Here is a 22,440-nt window from a genome sequence, read left to right as displayed (position 1 = left end):
GTGTTAGTTTCTGCGGTACCGCAAAGTGCTTCAGTTCTACATATATTAACATTCTTTTTCATATTCTTTTCCATCATGGTTTATCATAGGATACTGAATACAGTTCCCTGTGCTCTACAGTCAGAGCTTTTTGTTTACCCATTCTATGTATAATAGTTTGCATCTGCTAATCTCAAACTCCCAATCCATTTCTCCTACATCCCCACAGGAGACCCTTTTGAGGTGATGTATCTTGATTGGGGTGGTGGCTACAGGGACATACATGTTTGTCATAACCCCATCGAACTGTACATTTAATAGGGATGCAGTTATTGTTTGCAAATTATGCATCTTTCCTGGCCTTTTCCAGCTTCTAGAGCTGCTCTCCTGTGTTCCTTGGCTCATGGCCTCTTCATCCATCTTCAAAATCAGCAGCTAGTATCGTGCTTAAACCCACTATTGTCGTCTTCTATCTCAAATCTATGTCTACCTCCCTATTTTTTTAATTAATTTATTTTTAGATGAAACAAAGATGAATATTTCTAATGCTAAAACATACAATTCATGAAGAAGATAGACATCATAAATCATTGGACACCTAACAACCTAATTTAGACCTTAGTGAATTAGCACATGGCAGTCTCCTAGTCACCGTGGTTGGTTCATTCTATTCCAATTCACAGAATGTTAAGATTTTTGTTTGATGCTTATAGACTCACTTCCTCTCAGTTCCTCTGGACATAATGACACTTGTGGGCCCAATTGCTGCTAACATCCAGCCTATAACCGCTAGGGGAATCAGTCCTAGAATGAAGCTGATGTTGAGGGTGGTACAGTAGAGAAAGAAAGAAACAGAGGCCTTAGTAATTATGAAATGGAACCAACTCAAGGCCTTTGCCACTGCTGATGTTCAGTCCCTTGGGTCAGAAGAATACCCTTAATGTTCAAATTGGTTAGACTTGAGTTACCTGCTACTTGCAAGTGAAAATACATTAATAGAAAAGAGAAGCAAAGGAAGATTGGGCCAAGGGAGTAAAAGTCTAGGAAAGTTGTGAATGAGAGTAAAAGATGAGGTAGATAACAGACTTGGGAAGAAACCAAGGAAAACAGGAGAATGGATACCCTGAGTTTGTCTGGACATAAGATTTTATAAAAATTAATCTGTCTTTTCTTGGACTGGGGGCTGAGGGTAATCAGAACAGCTTTAGCATTGTACTAGGATAACCCAATGAGGTTTGTATTAACTCTAATGTTGAGAAGAAACTCAAGACCGATCCAAGGACACGAGCCAGTAGCTGGCAGAGGTAAGTCCTAGTGAGTCTGACTCCAGTACTCAAATCCTTTCCACTGAGTCCCCATTCCTACTTGATGCCAATCTGAGATAACCAGATCCAGCCCTCATGAATCCATTCCACACCTCAATCCAGGACGGCAGGCAAGACTGACTGGTCGGTAGGATTGTTTTCCCCCAGACAATGGATGGTCTGCCTACAGGATGTGCAGTACTGTGTTTAGGGTACGAAAGCACAGATGGGTCATGGGCTAGATGGCGAGGCAAGATAGCTTAGGAAACCAACATAAGCACAAATGAAAGTAACAACCCCAGGGTGCACCGAGGAGGAGTGGCCCGAAGATTCCTGGTGAGATAAAAAGTATTGAATGTTAATTGTCAAGCCCTGAATGTTAGATTCTGTGTATCTACATTTTTTTTTCATTTCAAAAACTTTTATTTTTTCCCATTTTACTTTATTTTTTGAATAGTTAATGCTTACACGTGGTACAAATGCAAAAGTTACAAAAGGTGTACAGTGAAAAATAGATCTTTCTCTCTTCTCTGTCCCCCAGCTACCATCTCTGGAGCCAACCAATATTGACAAAATCAATCCCTGCCCTCTCTGCTCCCCAGCCCACCCCCATTATAAGCTGAGGTACATAAGCTAAATTATCTTCATTCAGTAAAGATACCTTCCTAAGGTAGCAGCCTTGTAATGGACACGCTTAATAAATCAGATTTACAAAAATACATGTGGTAACTATTGTCTATAATGACTTCTTGCTAAAAAGCCCCCATTGCTGATGCAAGTGGAAAACACTTGATCTTCTGTTACAGAAGCCTCTTTTAGATTTGGGCTTCTCAGGTAGCACTAGTGGTAAGGAACCCACTTGCCAAGGCAGGAGACATAAGAGATGTGGGTTTGATCCCTGAGCCGGGAAGATGCCCTGGAGGAGGGCATGGCTACCCACTCCAATATTCTTGCTGGGAGAATCCCAAGGACAGAGGAGTCTGGTGGGCTACAGTCCGTAGGGTCACAGAGAGTCAGACATGAATGAAGTGAGTCAGCATGCACACTTTTAGGCTTAAAACAGTCTCTCTTGAGAAATCACTGCACCTTTCAGGGTTTCTCCCTCATCCCAGGATTCTCCTCTCCCCATTCCCTTTCCCAAATGGTTGCCCAGGTGGAAGGCATGCTACAGGGGAGACACAAGGAAAGAGACCATGGTGAGGAAATTGTTCTCTCTGGCCTTTGGGCTGCGTTCATTCCAGCTCCTGGCAGCCACAGTCTCCACCATGATCATCGGTGGTAAAGGTCATATACCTTTACCTTCTTGGCCCGAGGCCAGGCCCATTACAGCCCTTTCATCCTGTCAGCCTTCACTGTCCTCCCACGGGATCTGCTGTGACCTCACACAGGCCCAGGAACTGGTAGCACTTCTCAAGGCCTCTCATTACCAAACCCTCGCATTTCTTCTTCTCTGTAGTTGGCCCAGTTCCAAAGGGAAAGCATGGTGCACAGCTCTCCTGCCTTAGGGCTCCGGTCACCCCTCATCTGGGACAACCCTGTGCTCATAACCTCTGACTCTCATAGCTTCCTGCAAGCTGCTTAAACTTTTCTCTTCCAGTCATGGGAAAATGGCTCTGACGTCACATCCTGTGTTTCTTCCTGGCACCGTCTGTGACCTGCTCAGGGGCAGTTTTCCAAGCTCTTCCTCATCTGTGTATACAAATATATATATATATTTTTCTTTCAGCAAAGTCTGGCTTTTACAAATCAGAAGCACTTAATTTCAATCTATTGTCTTGCTATGATTTTTTTTTTTCAATCCTATTTTGAAACTCAAAGCTAAATGATGACTTACCCATTCTTGGCTGGGTTCCTTCCTCCCTGTGACTCAAAGCATGTCCTTGACTCACTGGGTGGAGGAGCCATAGAGCCAGGGTTTACTGGGAAAGCAAACACGCTGGGAGAATATCTCACAAATGTTATCTCCATGACATCAGCATAAGGTTCCCAGGGCTGAGGGGAAAGCCAGTGTCAGGGTGGTAAAAGTTACTAAGTTTTCAGTTGCTATTAGGGTACACCCATTTCATACAAAAACTTCATGGTCCTCAAGTGAACATAAAACCGAACTCCTGATTCTACCGTTTTCCACCCAGTTAGGCAGTGCGAGCCTGAGTCATTCTGGACTCTTCTCTTTCCTTTGCACTCCGTATAGAATTCATCTGCTATCCAGAACCACCAAAGGAAATGGGAGACTTTTTCTAATTGTCACAAAAGCAATGTATGGGCCAGTAGCGGCCTTGCTACTGAAACCCTCCGCCCAGCCACCAGCATGTCATTGGACTTCTCCCATTATCTCTTCCCTGGTCTCCCCACTTATGTGTTTGACCTCCTACAATCTATTCTCCAGAAAGCCAGACTTTTCTTTTTAAAATATAAGTTAGATCCCTAATTAAATATAAATTATCACTTCCCAGCTTCCCTGCTTTAAATCCTCCAGTAGCTTCCTACCACTCTTTGACCTGACTCTGCCTTCCTCTTCAGCCTCATCTCCTCTCTCCCAGGCCTTCCCTCTTACTCTGCTCCAGCCCACCTTTCTGGCCTCAAATACACCAGGTTCATTTTGACCCCAGGTCCTTTGCACTTACTGTTTCTTTGCTTGCAGAGCTCTTCCCTAGACAGTAACACTGTTGCCTCCTCCTCAGCCTTCAGATCTCAATTTAGATGTCACCAAGCAGCTGCATTCCACCCCAGGTACCATTGGCTGCTGCTGCTGCTAAGTCGCTTCAGTTGTGTCCGACTCTGTGCAACCCCATAGAAGGCAGCCCACCAGGCTTCCCCGTCCCTGGGATTCTCCAGGCAAGAACACTGGAGTGGGTTGCCATTTCCTTCTCCATTTCATGCAAGTGAAAAAATAAAGTGAAGTCGCTCAGTCGTGTCCGACTCCTAGCGACTCCATGGACTGCAGCCCACCAGGCCCCTTTGTCCATGGGATTTTCCAGGCAAGAGTACTGGAGTGGGTTGCCATTGGCTATATTACCCTATTTAATCTTCTTCAATAGCCCTCAGTTCCTGAAACAGTATTATTTATTTGTTTAAATGTTTCTTACCTATCTGCCCTCACTTGGAATGCAACCTCCTTGGACAGGGACTTGGTTTGCCTTCTTCAGCTCTGTATTTTTGCGTTAAACAATGCCTGACACATAATAAACAGTAAATATATGTGGACCGAAACCAACTAAGTTCATCCAGTGGGGAAAAGGAGAAAGACAATATTTTTAAACTCAACAAGCACTCATGGATACCTTTTTATTAGTTTACCGTTTAGAAGAAGTTTACTGCTTCTAGTTTCTATGTAAGGGAATCATAAGGTTAACGTAGCTTTCTGGTGAGAAACTTGGCTGCAAGACAGAACTAGTGTCTATATATATGCTGCTGAAAAGCAGCTTTTTCAAATAATCAAGTCAGATCAAAGTATAAATTGTTAGTCTCATACAAAATTTGAATGATTGCGTGCGTGTTGCTGTATGCTTAACCTGCTACAGATCACTGCTATTTTAAGGTTCCCTGATTGCTAAAAGTTGTTTACCTGATTCCTTTCATTTTAAGTGTAGCTGAAGAGGCAGGGCTGATCAGAGGCAAGATGTAAAAAGAGAGGCAACATTAGTGGTTTTTCAGGCACACTGTAAAACAATTACCCACAACCTTTAGGTATTTCTTGTACTTTTTTTTTTTTTTTTTCTTATACTTTCAAAACTAAAAACTAAGCTTACCTTGATATAGGCTAAAATTTGTTTTGAATAACTCATACCCTGGAAAGTCCTGAACAGTTACACGAACAGTGAAGCAGGGACTTTAAAGCTCAGCCCTGAGTGACATGTTTTAGAACAAAGATGCAAGAAAATTAGGCTTCATCTTGCTCATAATAGAGGAGGTCAAACATACTTCTCCATTCCTGGTGTCACAGAGTCTGAAATTTCTATCATTAGAGCTTCATTTTTTATCCTGGAGTTCTCTTTTAAAATGCATATATTCCTGGAAATATATTAGACTAATTCATGAAGATATTGAAATTAATAAGGTCCATTTTCCTTTCAGTGGGAGAAATTATCAGCAAAAGAGCCCTGAACAAGGAGGAAAGATATATGGAGAGAGACTAGTAGCCCCAACTCTGGCTTTTCTGAACCTATACTAGGCCCAGTACAGTACAGTACTTGTTGAAGTACTTTGGCTAATAATACTGTGGGGCAAATGATTTTAAGAGTGAATATTGTAATATGAGTTACTTAATCTAAGAAAATGGATGTTTTAAACTTCAAATGTTGCTATGCAATATGAATTTTGATGAATTTTTTCCAGTTAGGGTCCCAACAGGAAACAGATGGTACAGTTAAATTAGGATAAGTTGAGAAGATTTTCTTTTCAAAGTGACTATTTGTAAGCGGGTGATGGGATATAATGAAAACCCAAGGGACAGTCTAGGAACTAGGGGTTAGAAGAAGCAGAGTGGTTGACATCCTTGGGCCTTAAGGCAGAGATTATTAGAATACAGAAATGGAGTGTTACTTGGAGCAGACCACAGTAAGAGGAGCAATGACCTTGACCAAGCCAACTAAAAGCAGCCTCACTGGGCAAATGCCTAAGGATGAATACCCTGACCTTCTCTGAACTTCTGCAAGGGCTCACAATTGGCCAGACCCAGCTGGAAGCCAAAGAGAATACATTCATACAGGGTCAGTCTCCTCGGGCAGAGAAGAAGGTGAAAAATGGTGGCAAGTGGATCTCAGAACAGTGTAGTGATATTTCCATTCACTTGACAAGAAACATTGAGAAAGAGCTATCCAACATCCCTTCCTCTTCCCGCTGCAGGCTTTCAGAGTGAAGATGTCTTAAGATGGAGGAAAGGAAAGGATGTGTTCCTAGAGTCAGCTTTGGAATTTTGATAAATATTGAATTTCTGCATCAAGACTGTGTTTATAACTTAAATTGATAGTCTATGATGCCAGAGTGCCAGAAAATTTAAGGGCCTGCCAGAATTTTCAGCCTAGAGCAGAGAAAGACTCCTTTTTCCCCTTACCACCTGACTTTACATATATGTAAAGGAAGAGTCGGGGCAAAAATAAGTATATAAACTTGCCTTTTTATTAGGTCAGAGAATTGCACTTATTCAACATACCACTTACATAATCTTTACCAACTTTCTCACGTTACATATAATGAAACTAAATTCACATGCCACCTTTCAGCAAGCCAGTGAAGTGAAAGTTGCTCAGTCATGTCTGACTCTTTGTGATCCCATGGACTATACAGCCCATGGAATTCTCCAGGCCAGAATACTGGAGTTCCTTTCCCTTCTCCAGAGGATTTTCCCAACCCAGGGATTGAACCCAGGTCTCCCTCATTGCAGCAGATTCTTTACCAGCTGAGCCACAAAGGAAGCCTATCAGCAAGCCATTTCATACCCAAAACCAAACTAGAACTATGAATGGAGACATCTATTATGTAAGCTATAGGCTTACATAAGCAATTAGCAAGGGGACAAATTTCAAACAAGGCCAAAGACATTGACTAGCTATCTTTGCTCTGTCCCTTGACTGCATACATTACCTTTAGATAGCTCAGTATAAGATGAGTGAGAAAGTCTCCCTAGCCAAGCTAGGCTTCTTGGTTCAGTGATATGTACCTCTGCTCTGAGGTTTAGATCTTAGATGTGTGATTCAGAAACTTAATTTCATCTGTTCACCGAAGAATAATCAGGCCCTGATGAACCGATACATGGTTGGGGCATAGACTTGGATTATTGTGATATTGAATGGTTTGCCTTGGACGTGAACTGAGATTATTCTGTCATATTTGAGATTGTACCGACTACTGCATTTCAGACTCTTGTTGACCATGAGGGCTACTCCATTTCTTCTAAAGGATTCTTGCCCACAGTGATATATATAATGGTCATCTGAACTAAATTTACTCGTTACCATCCAGTTTAGTTCACTGATTCCTAAGATGTCTATATTCAATCTTGTCAGCTCCTACTTGACCATGTTCAATTTACCTTGAACCATGGACCTAACATTCCAGGTTAGGGAATTACTTTGGGGTGCACTAAAAATGTAGATCCCTCATATTTTCACCAAGAGAGCCTAATGCAGTAGGTTTAAGGGAGACCCAGACAAAGATGGTTTAGCATCGAAGGCTATTTTTTTCCCCCAGTGATTGATGTCTGCTCTCTGGGAATGAAGTCTCATAAAACCCTAAAAAAAATTCATGGAAGGGAACAATAAGGGGTAAAATGTCTGAAGTCTTCATTGGAAGCAATAATGAAAAAAGAAGTTTAGCAACACTGACTTAGTATTGCTTCCTGTGTTGACTGTTCCTGAATTCGTTAGAGTTCTCTTTACTCCTTAGTAGTTAATTCTACTTTTAGTTAATATCCTTTATATTAAGCTTCCCGTGTTCAAATGACTGTGTCATTTAAGGACTACTGCAATGGAATTATACAGTAGGGGAGATTGGGCTCAATTCCAAATAGAGCATGGGTAAGTGAGCAGGGATGGAGGAGTCAGCGAATGGAAAATTACTAAGAGGAAAAATCAGGGGCCAGGAGCATTCTGGCTAGAAGACAGACCAGGGTGGTCAGACATCACCTGGGGGATGGTGGAGGATGAGGAACCTGATGAGATATCCAAGGTGATCAGATATCAAGGATGGGGGGTTCTGGTTAAACTGACTTAGCAGCGTTGGTTCTTGCTAAAGCTGGATCTCATAACGAAGTTCAGAGAAGAGATGAGCCTAGAAGGATTAGGAGCCTGGCTAAAGTTTGGTGAAGCAAAGAATCTTTGTCAAAACATTGACAAATGAGCGTATCTATGAAACAGAAACAGACTCTCAGACACAGAGAACAGACTTCTGGTTGCCAGGTAGGGGGAGGGTAAGGTTGGGAGTTTGGGATTAGCAGATTGCTAACTATTATGGATAGATAAACAGCAAGGTTTTATTGTATAGCACAGGGACCTATATTTAATATCCTGTGATAAGCCATAGTGGAAAAGAATATGAAAAAGAATATATGTATATGAATAACTGAGTCACTTTGCTGTGTAGCAGAAATTAACACAACATTGTAAATCAGCTATACTTCAATAAAAATTTTTTTAAGTTAAAACATAAAAACTTTGACAAAGAGTGAAAATAGCCATTGCTTCCAAGTAGAAACCCAAACAGTTAAGAAGTTCCACATCACTAGTAAACAGAGAAATGCACATTAAGACTTTTTAAGATACCACCTTACACACAGATTTGTAAAAATTAGAAAGTCGGACAATGCTTTGGCAGTCTTGGCAAAGATGTGAGAATACAAGGACCCTCATTGCTGCTGGTAGGCCTGTGAATAGATACAGGTATTCTAGAGAGCACTTTTAACAGTATTTAATTGTGTGTGTGTGTGCGCTTGCACGTACAGCCTGTGACTCAGAATTTCCTCTCCACGCGAGTTCATAAAGAGATGTGTGTAAAGACGTTTATCACAGGGTTATTTGTGGTACAGGGTAGTTAGCAGCAGTCCAGATGTCCCATCACTAAGGGAACAGATATATTAAAAGTATCTGACACGATATGGAACCTTATGTAGCATTTCAAAGAAATTAGCTGGGTGTGTGTAAAGGAACATGGAAAGAACTTAAAAATAGCCCTGTGTGAAAAATCGGTCAACAGAAATACGAGCTGTTGAACAACACAGATTTAAAACACATACATTCATAAAACAATATTAAAAACTTTAGGGGTCCATTCATATCCAAACACAAATCAGAGTGTCAATGCTGTAGATGAAAGGAGAAAATAATAAAACAAGAATATGCTGAAATAAAACAGGAAAAGGCCTTGCATGGATGATCATGTACCATCATGAACTGAGGAGGGTGATTACTCAAGTTTTTGCACTTAAAGTCCAAAAGAAAGAAAAAGGAAAGGTGTAAACCCTATTTTTCTTGAAATTTTTTCATTTCACAAATGAGATGTGATGCCTGCCTTTTGAGATAATCCATGTGAAGTGCTACGTGAGTAGCTCATCCATTTAACCGCACTTGAGCAAAGCACACAGCAATGGAAAGCCAGAGGACAGGAATAAAATAGAGTGGAAGACACATCTGTAAACTGAACTTAAACCAGAGCCTAAATGCAGCCTTCTCTATGAAACTGGAAGTACAGCGTGGAAACAAGAATGAGCATATTGTCTGTGGCGTCAGATCAGTGATCCTAACCTTGTTATTTCCGTAGGCAAAAAAGAAATTGTTTGAAATTATATCTAGTTATAAAAATTAGAATAGAGGAAACAGGTGGCCCCAAGACATCTGCAAAGACAGTTTAGTTGGCAAAAGTAAATTGTTTGGTATCATCGGGCAGTATAAAATACACTGTATACATATTTGTGTATACATCATATTTTAAGTGAATTGATCTCAGGATTCTGTTTGTTTCCAAAGTGGCTTCAATCAAACAGAAAACACAAAAGAGCCTGGTCTGATTCCAGGACTCTTCCTTTTTAGAGCTGCCAGGTCTACCCTCTTGCAGGGAATGAGAGTGGACAAGGCTGAATATTTCTCTGTGTTTCTGAAAGGGGCTTGGCTCACCGAGTCCTTGCAGCTGCGTAGGCCACCTGTGGAATGAATCTGTTGCCCTTTTTCAGTTCATTCTTTCTCATCTCCAACTGCCTGCTTAGACAGATGATTGCTGGGAATTCACATATCTTTTGTTTTTCCTTAGCTTTAAAGCTGTAGCGCCCTAACTTAAATTACACTCTCAAGTGAACAGGAGCCCTTTTAAATGGAAGACTCAGAGGTGAGGAAGTGAGGGAATGAGTGAATTCTTGAGTCTCTGCTGCAATATTATCATTTGACCCTCTGAATGTTTTTCTTTGGTTCTTAAAAATTCTTTTATTGGGATGTTAAAGTGAATGATCCTATAAGCTGTTTTTCATCAGAGTACTTAGATATTTGAAAACATTTTTGGCTACCATTTCATTTGGCTATTATTTCACAGCAGACTCACACTACAGGGTTTAACTAAAACTACATCAAGATATTCTTTAGCAGCATACCAAGTTTAATTCAAGAAAATTAACTTTAAAACGTATATACTACACTTAAAAAAACATAACTTGTAAAAAGTAAAGACATGCTGTTAAAGTAAAACTATCACATAGTCTGGATTTTGTAGGGAAAAACTGTAGCAATTACTGATAAGTTTTCAACCTCTTTTTTCCACCCCCTCTACCTCCACTGAACAGCTGTCCTACATAATGAGTCTCACTGGGAAGGACAAACATCTACACTATAGTTTGAAACGATTCCTCTTCTCTTTCCTTGTACCGTTTATTAGTTTTCAAAGTCCATATGGTGCTAATGATAAAAGTAACAGCATAATTCACAGACTGTTTCATGGACCAGTTCCTGCTTCACCTTGAACGAGATGACATAAAGCAGGCGTCCACGGAGCCACTGACATAAAACGACCGACTCCTCATAGCAGAGAAGCAGTGAGTACCTGAACACTGTTTATGGCTCTTTTTAACCTTATAATTAAATTCTGCATTTCCTCTGCTATTAAAGTGTTATTTAGCACTCAATTTAAAGTTTACTGGCTAGTATTAAAGTATTTGCCATATTATCAAAAGCTTAAAATAATATTAATCAAACATTTTATGACGTAGAATCTGGATTTGGTTTTGAATGTTACTACATATTTATGTAAAAAGTTACAAAATAGAGCAAACATTTTGAACAAAAAGGAGAAAGGGCAAAAAGAGAAAATATTTTTCATAATTGTACCACCTAGAGAAGACTGCATTTTCCCGTACATACTTCTAGTCCTAGATAAGAATATTTTTGTCTTAAACAAGAATATTTTACTTGAAAAATTTCACCCAATGAGACATGATTTCTACAAAGGTAAGCTTCTGAGAAACCAACTTCCTTTGTGCAGACAGCCGATTCTACTGTGGGGGGAAGGAAATGGCTCATATCCTGAAAACAGGGCATCATTGTTACTCTATCAGAATTGGCATAAAGCCTTCTTCAGCCAGAAAGACAAATGACAGAGAATCCAAGAGCTCACCCGGTCTTAGGGGAAAGTGGTTTAAAAGCAGATTTTACTCACATACAGAGTACGCTAGGCATTTTCCATGTCATCTCTCTAATTATGACAACCCCAAAAAACATGTGTTTGAATCCCAGCTGTTCCTCACAAGCCAGGTAACCACAGATCAGTCAGAAACCAGTCTCTGTCACATGTTCCTCATCTGTTAAACAGGGACAATAATAGCACAGACCTCACTGGGTTTTCACAAAGACCAATGAGTTACTACAACAGAGCCCTTAGTGCCTAGCCTGAAGTAAGGTTTCCAAAGCATCGGCTGCAGCGTTGTTACAGTCTTGGATTGCCTTCAGGATTGTATGAAATGTTCTATTTGAAGCTCCTACCACATTTAGGAATTATTATTACAATACTTAGTATTACAAGGAGGATTTGTTCTTAACCACCCACCTTTTCACTTGGCAGCATTCCTCCGTTTTTTCCTCCAGTTTAGTGCTTTCTGTGATCATGGAAATAGTCAATAATCTGTGCTGTTCAACATGGTGGCCATTAGCCAAAGATGGCTATTGAACTTAGAGGTATGGTTAGTGCAACAGAGGAATTGAACTTTTTGTTTTAATTTTAATTAATTTAAATAGTCACAGCTAGCTCCTTGATATCTGAGTGCTCCTACCCCCATCTCATCACAGTAATTGCCTTTAGTTGTTGTTGCTTAGTTGCTAAGCTGTGTCTGACTCTTTTTCAACCCCATAGACTATAGTTCTCCAGGCTCCTCTGCCCGTAGTATTTTCCAGGGAAGAATACTGGAGTGGGTTGCCATTTCCTTCTGCAGGGCATCTCCCCAACCCAGGGATTGAGGCAAAAAGCAAATCCACCTGTGAAGACTTTAGCAAACGTTTCCTCATTCACACTGTTTTGAACATCATTTTACATAAAACCTTTTATTCAATTGAAATATTGTTGACATAGTTCCTTCTTAATAAATGATAATACAATCATCCCCTTAAGAACATAGAAACAAACTGGATATATATCCAGTATCAAGCTTCTTGGCCAAGTCTGGCTTTCCAGTGAACACTTCGCAAACTTAAAGAACTTAATAATCTTTTCCAAAAAAAGACATTTGGCAGTTTAGTTTTAAGTGTTTCTTTACAGATCTGGAATGAAAAAGGGATTCTTCTGTTATCAAATGCCCTTCCTCACAGCATACAGTAGAGAACTTGATCTGCTCTGATTTTGTCTTTCGGTCAGTTCTTTGCCTCCCTGTGGCCTCTAACCCTGAGCCCCCTTCTGAACCTCAAGCTGATGCTTTCATCCACACCTCTTGTTGCTGAGTCTGAACTTGACCAAGTTCCCCAAGGGCAGCTACTCAGTAATTCAGAGCCTGTGACTAAGAGGCTAGGTTCCGAAAGTGAGCCAACATCCCCTTTTCCGAGTTCCAGAGTCCTGATCCTCTTCTCTCTCTTATAAAGCCAATCTTAAATTCAGGCTCTAGATAAATCACCTTACACTTATATCAAAGAAAAGCTATAAAATCAAAAGCAATTTTGCATTAGGTTAGACTAGCTTTTCCTTCTCTTGTGGGGAAAGGCTGCCACCTGCTGTAATACATTAGCATTGGGCTTTTGCAAGGTCACTGAACAACCATTTGCACATACAAAATAATGCATGCACAACCCCACCTGCCTTCACCTCTGTGTGTCAGGGTAAATAGGAGGGTAAATCAGGAGGCATTCCTCTTCGTTCCTTGACATGGGGCAAAGAAGCAAACTTCTCTGCTTGAATGGAGCCCAGAAGGAACTGGCATCATATATTCTAACTGGCATCTTATATTCTAATTCTGAATATAAGAGCATCTTTTTTTCACTATTCAGCAACACTTTTTCAAATTAGCTCATAGTAACTTCATAAAATCTCTGCTGTTAAGAGGCTTATCACTTCCTCAGTCCTTCTAGCCTCATGTATGTTTATCTATTCTTCACAGGCCTGGCAAGTCTTTGGTAGGTGAAAGGATGAGAGAAGAATAAAAATTAATAATTTGCTGGATAGTATCCCTGAGCCTTGCACTCTGTTTTCCAAAAAAAAAAAAAAAAAAATCCCCACAACTCCCTCCCCCTTCCTATCACTCTCCACTCCCACTGGGATGCCATCAATCACCAACTAGCTGTTGTAGTCTACCTATACAGACACACACACACACACACACGCACACACACACACACACACTCAAAACATTTTAGGAGTTGGTTTTACTTGTCATTTTCTTCCTGGCAAAAAGTGCTCACTCCTCCCTTTCCCGTCCCTAAATTATGCCTTTGTACCTGAGAATTTAACAAACTTAAAGAATTACTTAGGGATTCCAACATTGAGTAAACTCAAATATAAACAAGATTATATTTACATCTAAAATGCAATATCCAAAAAGTTTGCAGTATGACAAAAATAGAATCAAAACCCAGTAACTTTTAAGCAAAAATAGCTGAAAGAAGAATACCTTGATGTCTGGGTTTAGCTTTGTAGAATTCATGCCACTGATAACACTGATACAGATGTAAAATATCTGTGTAACATTTGCCAACCTCTTCAGGAAACTGTTCCTTTCCTTCCTGTAAATCAGGAAAGTGCTAGATGACCACCCCAACCAACACCTCCTGCCTGCATTTACAGACAGGAAGAAGCAGGCTATGGAGGCAGGAAAGGAGAGAAATGTTTTTATTGATGTAGGAGAAGCCTTTTTAAAAGTTGTATTAATAGTCAAAGAAATGAATCTTTGTAGTATCTGATGCTGCTATGAGTGTGTGTGTGAGAGTGTATAGTTCTTTGAATACAATTTTTATGGCAATATTTTTTTTATGGTAAGATTTGTAACAATACACCTTCCCAGTTTTTATTTCGTTTTTCTGCTCCTACAGTTTTTTTAATCCTTTTAAAAATTCCTTTACACAGTTTTGTAACCTACACGGCATTTTTAATGTCTTGAACTATTACTTTGAATTGTTACAGCAAAATTTACAAAATTATTCCCCAGTTGTTGAAGATTTAGTTTCCAAGCTTTTCATCTTAGTTAATACTGAAATAAATATCTTTGTGGAAAGTGCTTTTTTCCTTCTTCTAAGTTGGTTCACCATCCATTACAGTGAGGGGCATGTAGTAAGAGCTTGGTAAATATTTGTTCTGTAAGTAGACTATTTGTAATAAATTATTGGGAATGAGAATATGAGATCAAATATTAAAACAATTCTGGTGTAAACAGATAGTGTCTCTTGGTATAGATTAAGTAGATTTCCAAAAGAATTTTTACTTATTTGCAGTGTCATCAGATAAGTTGTTTAGCACATCATTTTCATCAATCCATCTTTTGTAATCTTGTTAATTAACAAGAGGTCACGGCATGACAATAATACTGCTAAAGCCAAAAGATGTGGAGAGTGAATCAATATGGGTCACATTTTTAATTGTTTTTAAAGTCTGTGTTTAATATAGTTTAATTCTTTCTTTGAGTCATCATTCTAACTCACAGAGCAGACCATGTAATAGGATCAGTTAACGTCCCAGACTTTAACATCTTAGGCAGTTTGAGTTTACTGACTTTAACCCAAAGAACCAAAGTGAAACAGAATTTGTTTTAAGGTGAAGTATGGGCTACAGCAGAGGGACAAGAGGCCAAAGACCTCGGCCACTCAGACTGCGGTTCCTAGACAGCTGCCTCCGCATCACCGGGGATGTAGGAAATGCAGAGGCCCAGACCTACTGAATCTGAACCTGCTGTTTAACAAGGGCTCCAGATGATTCTTTGCACATTAAGTTGGGGAAGCAGTGCCCTTGACAGTGAAAATTGCTGTGGCCAGTTGTCTATGGGCTGAAGCGGAAAGGAGAGCCACCGTGAATATTTAAGAACATGAATCTAAAGACAGTAAAATGCTGTTGTAATTTTAAATTGGGAGCTTCTTTTGAAAGCATTCTCAATAGTATACACTGGCTTTTTAAAAAGTCAAATATATTTTGTAGAGCTTGATATATAAGCTTATTTAGTGTATCACAGTAATTCAGACCCATTTATTTTTCAAATACAGATTAAGTCATACTAGCAGATAATCAATTATTTGATTTCTAATATCCTCTTAGAGATGATTTCAACACTCTTTGCTAAAATTCTTCCTGCCACCAATGAAAATGACTTGCTTCTCTATGAGATTTAAGCTACTTGAAAGCAAGAAACCTCACTTACTTATATCAGAGACTGTCTGAGTTACCTGTTTGGTTGACTTGTATCTACTTCCCTCTTGAGGACTTAAAACATCCAAAGATTTGGGTCTTAATTCAGTTCTCTGAATCAGAATCTGTGGGTTTGGAGCTTAAGAATCTGTACTTACAAGTTTATTCTAATGCACAACAAAGTTTGAGAGCCACTATCTTTCAAGTTTTAGAAGAAAGCTAAACCGAGCTTTCTTAACCTCAGATGAACAATGGAACCACCTGGAAACCCTTAAAGAAACACTGATGTCTGGGTTCCACTCCCAGAAATTTTTATTTAATTGTCCTGAGATATATAGCCTCAGCATGGAGAACCACTAATGAGGTGCTTTAATAAATAGTTATCTCATTGTACTCATCATTCACTTTGTGTGGAAAGAGAAGTGGCTGGGGGTTAGAGTAGACATAGAGTCCTGAGCAGTGACAAAGGGTTGGCCAACTGGTCAAGGTCTGAAAGAAGAAAGATTGGAAGATCATATGGTTCTAAAAATAAATGAATTCTTTTAAGACATACCTGGTGGTACGTATGGATCTCTGCTCCATCTCTTATCCATACTGCTCTTAAGAGGCTGCCACTTTCAATGTCTAACTATTTTATCTATTACTTATCTCTTTGTACTTTAGTAATTTGCTCACTCAGCTATTTCTTGATTTATCAATTTAAGATATTGTCTTTTGACATCCTCTTATGGTGGTTGAGAATTTATGTCTTTTATTCAACCTCCACTTCCCTTCCCTACCTCCTCCCACTATATCTTTATGATAATCTTTAAATGTCACAGGGCTTCCCTGGTGGCTCAGCTGGTAAAGAATCCGTCTGCATTGTGGGAAACCTGGATTCTATCCCTGGCTTGGGAGGATCCCCTGGGGAAGGGACCATCTACCTACTCCAGTATTCTGGCCTGGAAAATTCTATGGACTGTGTAGTCCATGGGGTCACAAAGAGTTGTATCCAACTGAGTGACTTTCACTTTAAATGTCACATGGCAACACTTCTTGGCAAAAATGTCACAGGCAAAAATATTTTGATTAATTCAGTAATAAGAATTTACATAATTATGATTATATATATAAAGATTTTCGAGTCTCAAATGGCCAGCAATATTTTTTAAAATATTTTTTCAAGTCTCCACACGCAAAATCATCAATCTAACAGTTCCATTTTTTTTTTTTCTCAAAAAAGAAAAAAATCCCCTCTCCTCTTGATCTAATCAAGACTGAATGAACCCTAGGCTTGAGGTATGGTTGCCATTCTAGGACTTCTCTCACCATCCTCTGGGCTAGCACTTTCATTTCCTGGGCTCCTTGTCATCTTTCTCAGTTGACTCTCTTATAGCTCTGAAATAGTAATCTCTTTGGAAAGGGTATATAAGACATAAATTTTTGAAATTTTGAATCTCTGAAAATGTCTTTATTCTACCCTCACACTATATTGGTTGGATGTAAAATCTTAGCTAAAAAAAATTTCACTTCAGAATGTTGAAGATAATATTCCATTGTCATTCCAAAATTGAGTGATACTGTTGATACAATCGTCTTTACCCTCTTTGGAAGCTCTTAAGATTTTTATTTTCAGTGCACTAATATTTCATCATCATCTCCTTGTTACAGGCCTTTTTTCAAGGGTTGGAAATTTCAACCTGGAGATTCATGTTCTTCACATTAAATAAATTTTCTAGGATTTCATTTATAATTTTTTCTCCATCATTTTTGTTCTGTGCTCCTAGAACTGGAATGCTAAACAATGGAATTTCTGTTTGATTTTTTAAGTCTTCTCCATTTTTCTCCTCCTTTCTATCTCTGTATCTTCTTTGTCTTCAATATTCTCCTGAACTTCTTTGGGGCTTTTTATTTCAGTGACCAGATTTTTAATTTTCAAATTATTTTTTTAAATATTTTTTTTTCTGCATCCTGTGTCAAGTTTGTTTTCTCCAAGTTCCTTTTTCAGTTGTCTCTGATGTTGTGAGCTTTTTAAAAAATATTTATTTATATTGGAGCACAGCTGATTTACAGTGTTGTGTTAGCTTCAGGTATGCAGCAAAGTGATTTAATTCTCTGTTTGCTCAGTGGTAAAGAATTTGCCTGCAATGCAGGAGACACATGTTTGATTTCTGGGTTGGGAGGATACCTTGGAGAAGGAAATAACAACCCGTTCCAGTATTCTTACCTGGGAAATCCCACAGACAGAGGAGCCTGGGAGGCTATAGTAAGTCCATGGGGTTGCAAGAGTCCAAGAGGACTTCTTGACTCAACCACCACCACATACATATTATCTATTCCTTTTCAGATTCTTTTCCATATATGTTATTACAGGGTATTGGGTAGACTTCCCTGTGCTATATAGTAGGTCATTGTGAATTATTTATTTTATATATAGTATTGTGTATATGTTAATCCCAACCTCCTAATTTACCCCTTCCCTATCTTTCCCCTTTGGCAATCCTAAATTTGTTTTCTGAGTCTGTTTCTGTTTTGTAAATAAGTTTATTTGTCTCATTTTTTAGATTCCACATATAAGCGGTATATGGTATTTGTCTTTGTCTGATTTACTTCTTCTGATAATCTCTCGTCCATCTGTGTTGTTGCAAATGACATTATTTCATTTTTTTTTTTACAGCTGAGCAATATTTCAAGGCTTTACTTTTTAATTTTTTGGTTGCATTCTGCAGCATGTGGGATCTGGTTTCCCCAACCAGGGATCGAACCCATGTCCCCTGCATTGGAAGCTAAGTGCACTGCCAGGGAAGTCCCCCAAGGCTTTTCTTAATTGTCTGGTGACTCTGTTAAGATTTCTGTTCTGTTAAGTTACAAAATCAACTAAAAAAGTTATTTGAAAGCACTTGCTGAGGTGAAGCGGAGAAGGCCATGGCACCCCACTCCAGTACTCTTGTCTAGAAAATCCCATGGACGGAGAGCCTGGTAGGCTGCAGTCCATGGGGTCGCAAAGAGTCGGACTCGACTGAGTGACATCACTTTCACTTTTCACTTTCATGCATTGGAGAAGGAAATGGCAACCCACTCCAGTGTTCTTGCCTGGAGAATCCCAGGGACAGAGGAGCCTAGTGGGCTGCAATGTATGGGGTCGCACAGAGTCAGACACGACTGAAGCGACTTAGCAGCAGCAGCAGCAGCAGCTGAGATGAAGGGAGCAGGTCAAATGACAGGCTTCTCTTAGGATGATCAGCTGGTACACTAGCCTTTTTTTATTGGCCAATTACCTAATGCCAGTGTGTGAAAATATCTTTTTCTGAGGCTATTTAGTTTTTCCATTTTAGAATGGAAGAATCCTCCATTCTCTTAAACATTTTGTAAGCAAGGTGTAGAAATGGATCTGAGTAACATTTGACTTACTACTTGCTGACCCTGTTTACATATTTAAGGCTGGAGATTCAAGATAAACCCACATTAACAAAAATAGATGGAAAGTACATATACCAATATTTAAAAATAGTTATCTCCTATTATGGATTCATGGTTGATTTTAATTTTCTTCTTTTTCTAATTAATTAATTATGTGATTTTAAAAAATTATTAAAATAAAGATAAGATATATGAAACAAACTGCTCAATTTTTTAGCGGGAAAAAAGATTTCAACATATATTTCACCAAAGAAGATAGATAGCAAATAAGGGTTAACACATGAAAAGATGCACAAAATCTTTGGTCATTAGGGAAATAACAAATTAAAACCACAATGAGCTACCACTATACACTCATTAGAATGTCTTCTAAAAACAAAACTTATGCCAAGTGCTAGGATACAGAGCAATTCTGATACATAGTTAATAGGGATGAAAAATTCTGAAAAAATTTTGGAAACAAGTTGGCAGTTTTCATGAAGCTATGAAATGACCACTTATGACCAAATAATCCCACTCCTAGGTATATACCCAAGAGAAATGAAACTATACATTCACAAAAATAAATTGTATGTGAATATTTATAACAGATGTATTCATAATAGGAAAAATCTGGAAATAACCCAATATCCTTCAAGTGTTATACCTCTATGCCATGGAATCAGTTCAGTTCAGTTCAGTTGCTCAGTCGTGTCCGACTCTTTTTGACCCATGAACCACAGCACGCCAGGCCTCTCTGTCCATCACCAACTGCTGGAGTCCACCAAAACCTATGTCCATTGAGTTGGTGATGCCATCCAACCATCTCATCCTCTGTCGTCCCCTTCTCTTCCTGTCCTCAATCTTTCCCAGCATCAGGGTCTTTTCAAATGAGTTAGCTCTTTGCATCAAGGTGGCCAAAGTATTGGAGTTTCAGCTTCAACATCAGTCCTTCCAATGAACACCCAGGACTGATCTCCTTTAGAATGGACTGGTTGGATCTCCTTGCAGTCCAAGGAACTCTCAAGAGCTTCTCCAACACCATAGTTCAAAAGCATCAATTCTTCGGCACTCAGCTCTCTTTATAGTCCAACTCTCACATCCATACATGACTCTGGAAAAACCATAGCCTTGACTAGATGGACCTTTGTTGGCAAAGTAATGTCTCTGCTTTTTAATATGCTGTCTAGGTTGGTCATAACTTTCCTTTCAAGGAGTAAGCATCTTTTAATTTCATGGCTGCAATCACCATCTGCAGTGATTTTGGAGCCCCCCAAAATAAAGTCAGCCACTGTTTCCACTGTTTCCCCATCTATTTGCCTGATGAGACCAGATGCCATGATCTTAGTTTTCTGAATATTGAGCTTTAAGCCAACTTTTTCACTCTCCTCTTTCACCTTCATCAAGAGGCCCTTTAGTTCATCTTCACTTTCTGCCATAAGGGTGGTGTCATCTGTATATCTGAGGTTATTGATATTTCTCCGGGCAATCTTGATTCCAGCTTGTGCTTCTTCCAGCCCAGTGTTTCTCATGATGTACTCTGCATATAGGTTAAATAAGCAGCGTGACAATACACAGCCTTGACGTATTCCTTTTCTTATTTGGAACCAGTCTGTTGTTCCATGTCCAGTTCTAACTGCTGCTTCCTGACCTGCATACAGGTTTCTCAAGAGGCAGGTCAGGTGGTCTGGTATTCCCATCTCTTTCAGAATTTTACACAGTTTCTTATGATCCACACAGTCAAAGGCTTTGGCATAGTCAATAAAGCAGAAATAGATGTTTTTCTGGAACTCTCTTCCTTTTTCAATGATCTAGTGGTCAGCAATTAAAAGATACAAGTTATTGAAATGCCAGCAATATGGATGAATTTCAGATGCATTATGCTGAGTGAAAGATGCCAGATTTAAGAGGCTATATATTATCTGATTCCATTTATATAGGGATAGAGAACAGGTCAGTGGTTGTCAAGGTTTTGTGGTGAGGGGATGGACTGACAAAGGAAAGCCTTAGGGAATTTTTTGAATGATGGCAGTGTTCTGTGTCTTGATTATGTGACTCTTTATGTTTGTCAAAACATATAATGCTATTCACCAAAGCCAGTGACTTTTATTGTACATAAACAGTAAAAAAAAAAAACAAACAACAACAACCATCTCCATGTGTTAAGATTATAAGAAAATACTTTCAGTTCAGTTCAGTCGCTCAGTCCAACTCTTTGCAACCCCATAGACTAGAGCATGCCAGGCTTCCCTGTCCATCACCAACTCCCGGAGCTTGCTCAAATTCATGTCCATCGAGTCGGTGATGCCATTCAACCATCTCATCCTCGTCGTCCCCTTCTCCTGCCTTCAATCTTTCCTAGCATCAGGGTCTTTTCCAGTGAGTCAGTTCTTCGCATCAGGTGGCCAAAGTATTGGAGTTTCAGTTTCAGCATCAGTCCTTCCAATGAATATTCAGGACTGATTTCCTTTACAATTGACTGGGTGCTGAGTACTTCAAAAGGATCCTCTAGTGGTTCCTTTAAATAGCAAGACCCCTCTGGCATTAAAATATAATTAAATTGATAAAATTAATTCACATAGAGATTCTGAAACATATCTATCATATGTTGCCTTTTTTTAAAAGCAGAAAATGATACACCAAAATTTATTACAATACCACAACCACTCAATTAGCCCAAACCCACCATAAACTTGTGAAGGATTTAAAGAAAAACCTGCAAAAAAATAACTACCAAAATAGTACTCAAAACAAATACAATGTATGTCATCATTATTCTTACAGGCAATAACTTGTAAAATCATCATCGCATCTTAACTATAGGAACACTAATAATCAACATTAAAAAATCCCATACATTAATCAAAATTGTTAACAGTGCGTTTATTGACTTACCAGCCTTATCAAACAGTTCAGCATGATATCATGTTGTCTTAACACTGATAATGCTTAGCCTATGAAGTCCTAAGAACTACATCTTTAGCCTTTGAGAAGATGAGACATGTGTCAAAGAGAATTTGGATAAGACAAAGTTACATCGATGCAACTCCATCTCTCCTATTCCATTTGTTAAACACAAATTTATAATTATTCACAAATATTTGTTGGTGTCTTTATATATATAATGTGTGTATATATGTGTGTGTGTAATATATATATATAATATATGTATTAAAGAAGTGATAGAGAATAGAGAGATGAATCTCATGCTTAATGTCTAGTATAGGAAACAAGCCTCATAATATGTGTCCATATTAAAAGGCAGAAAATGACTAATGCCTCATAAGTGGTATAGAGGACAGATAAGGAGAAGAATCTTGCTTTTTCATAGTAATGAGCTCAAAAATCACTTTCTGGAATAAACTTCATTTTTAAAAGTTTATTCAAAGAAGAGATAGAATGTGTATTTGCAGATTTGGGGCAGGTAGGCAGAGGCCCAGGGAGAGTAATCCAAGAAATGAAGAAAAATAAAACAAAAGGAAACTAAAAGAAATTC

At 39.0% G+C, this 22,440-nt stretch overlaps 1 protein-coding gene across 1 annotated transcript in view; it reads left to right on the top strand.

Moving 5' to 3' along the window:
- Positions 1–20: 20 nt before the first annotated feature.
- Positions 21–22,440, top strand: part of VPS54 (VPS54 subunit of GARP complex) — a 156,505-nt gene continuing 134,085 nt past the window's right edge. Inside the window, exon 1 of the mRNA XM_059891566.1 lies at positions 21–10,794. The gene's annotated coding sequence lies outside the window, so the exon portion shown is untranslated. The remainder of the gene's footprint in view (positions 10,795–22,440) is intronic.

Source organism: Bos taurus, chromosome 11 (assembly GCF_002263795.3).
Source record: "Bos taurus isolate L1 Dominette 01449 registration number 42190680 breed Hereford chromosome 11, ARS-UCD2.0, whole genome shotgun sequence".
NCBI lineage: Eukaryota > Metazoa > Chordata > Mammalia > Artiodactyla > Bovidae > Bos > Bos taurus.
Note: the sequence above shows the minus strand (reverse complement) of the source record. Positions and strands in the feature narration are given on the sequence as shown.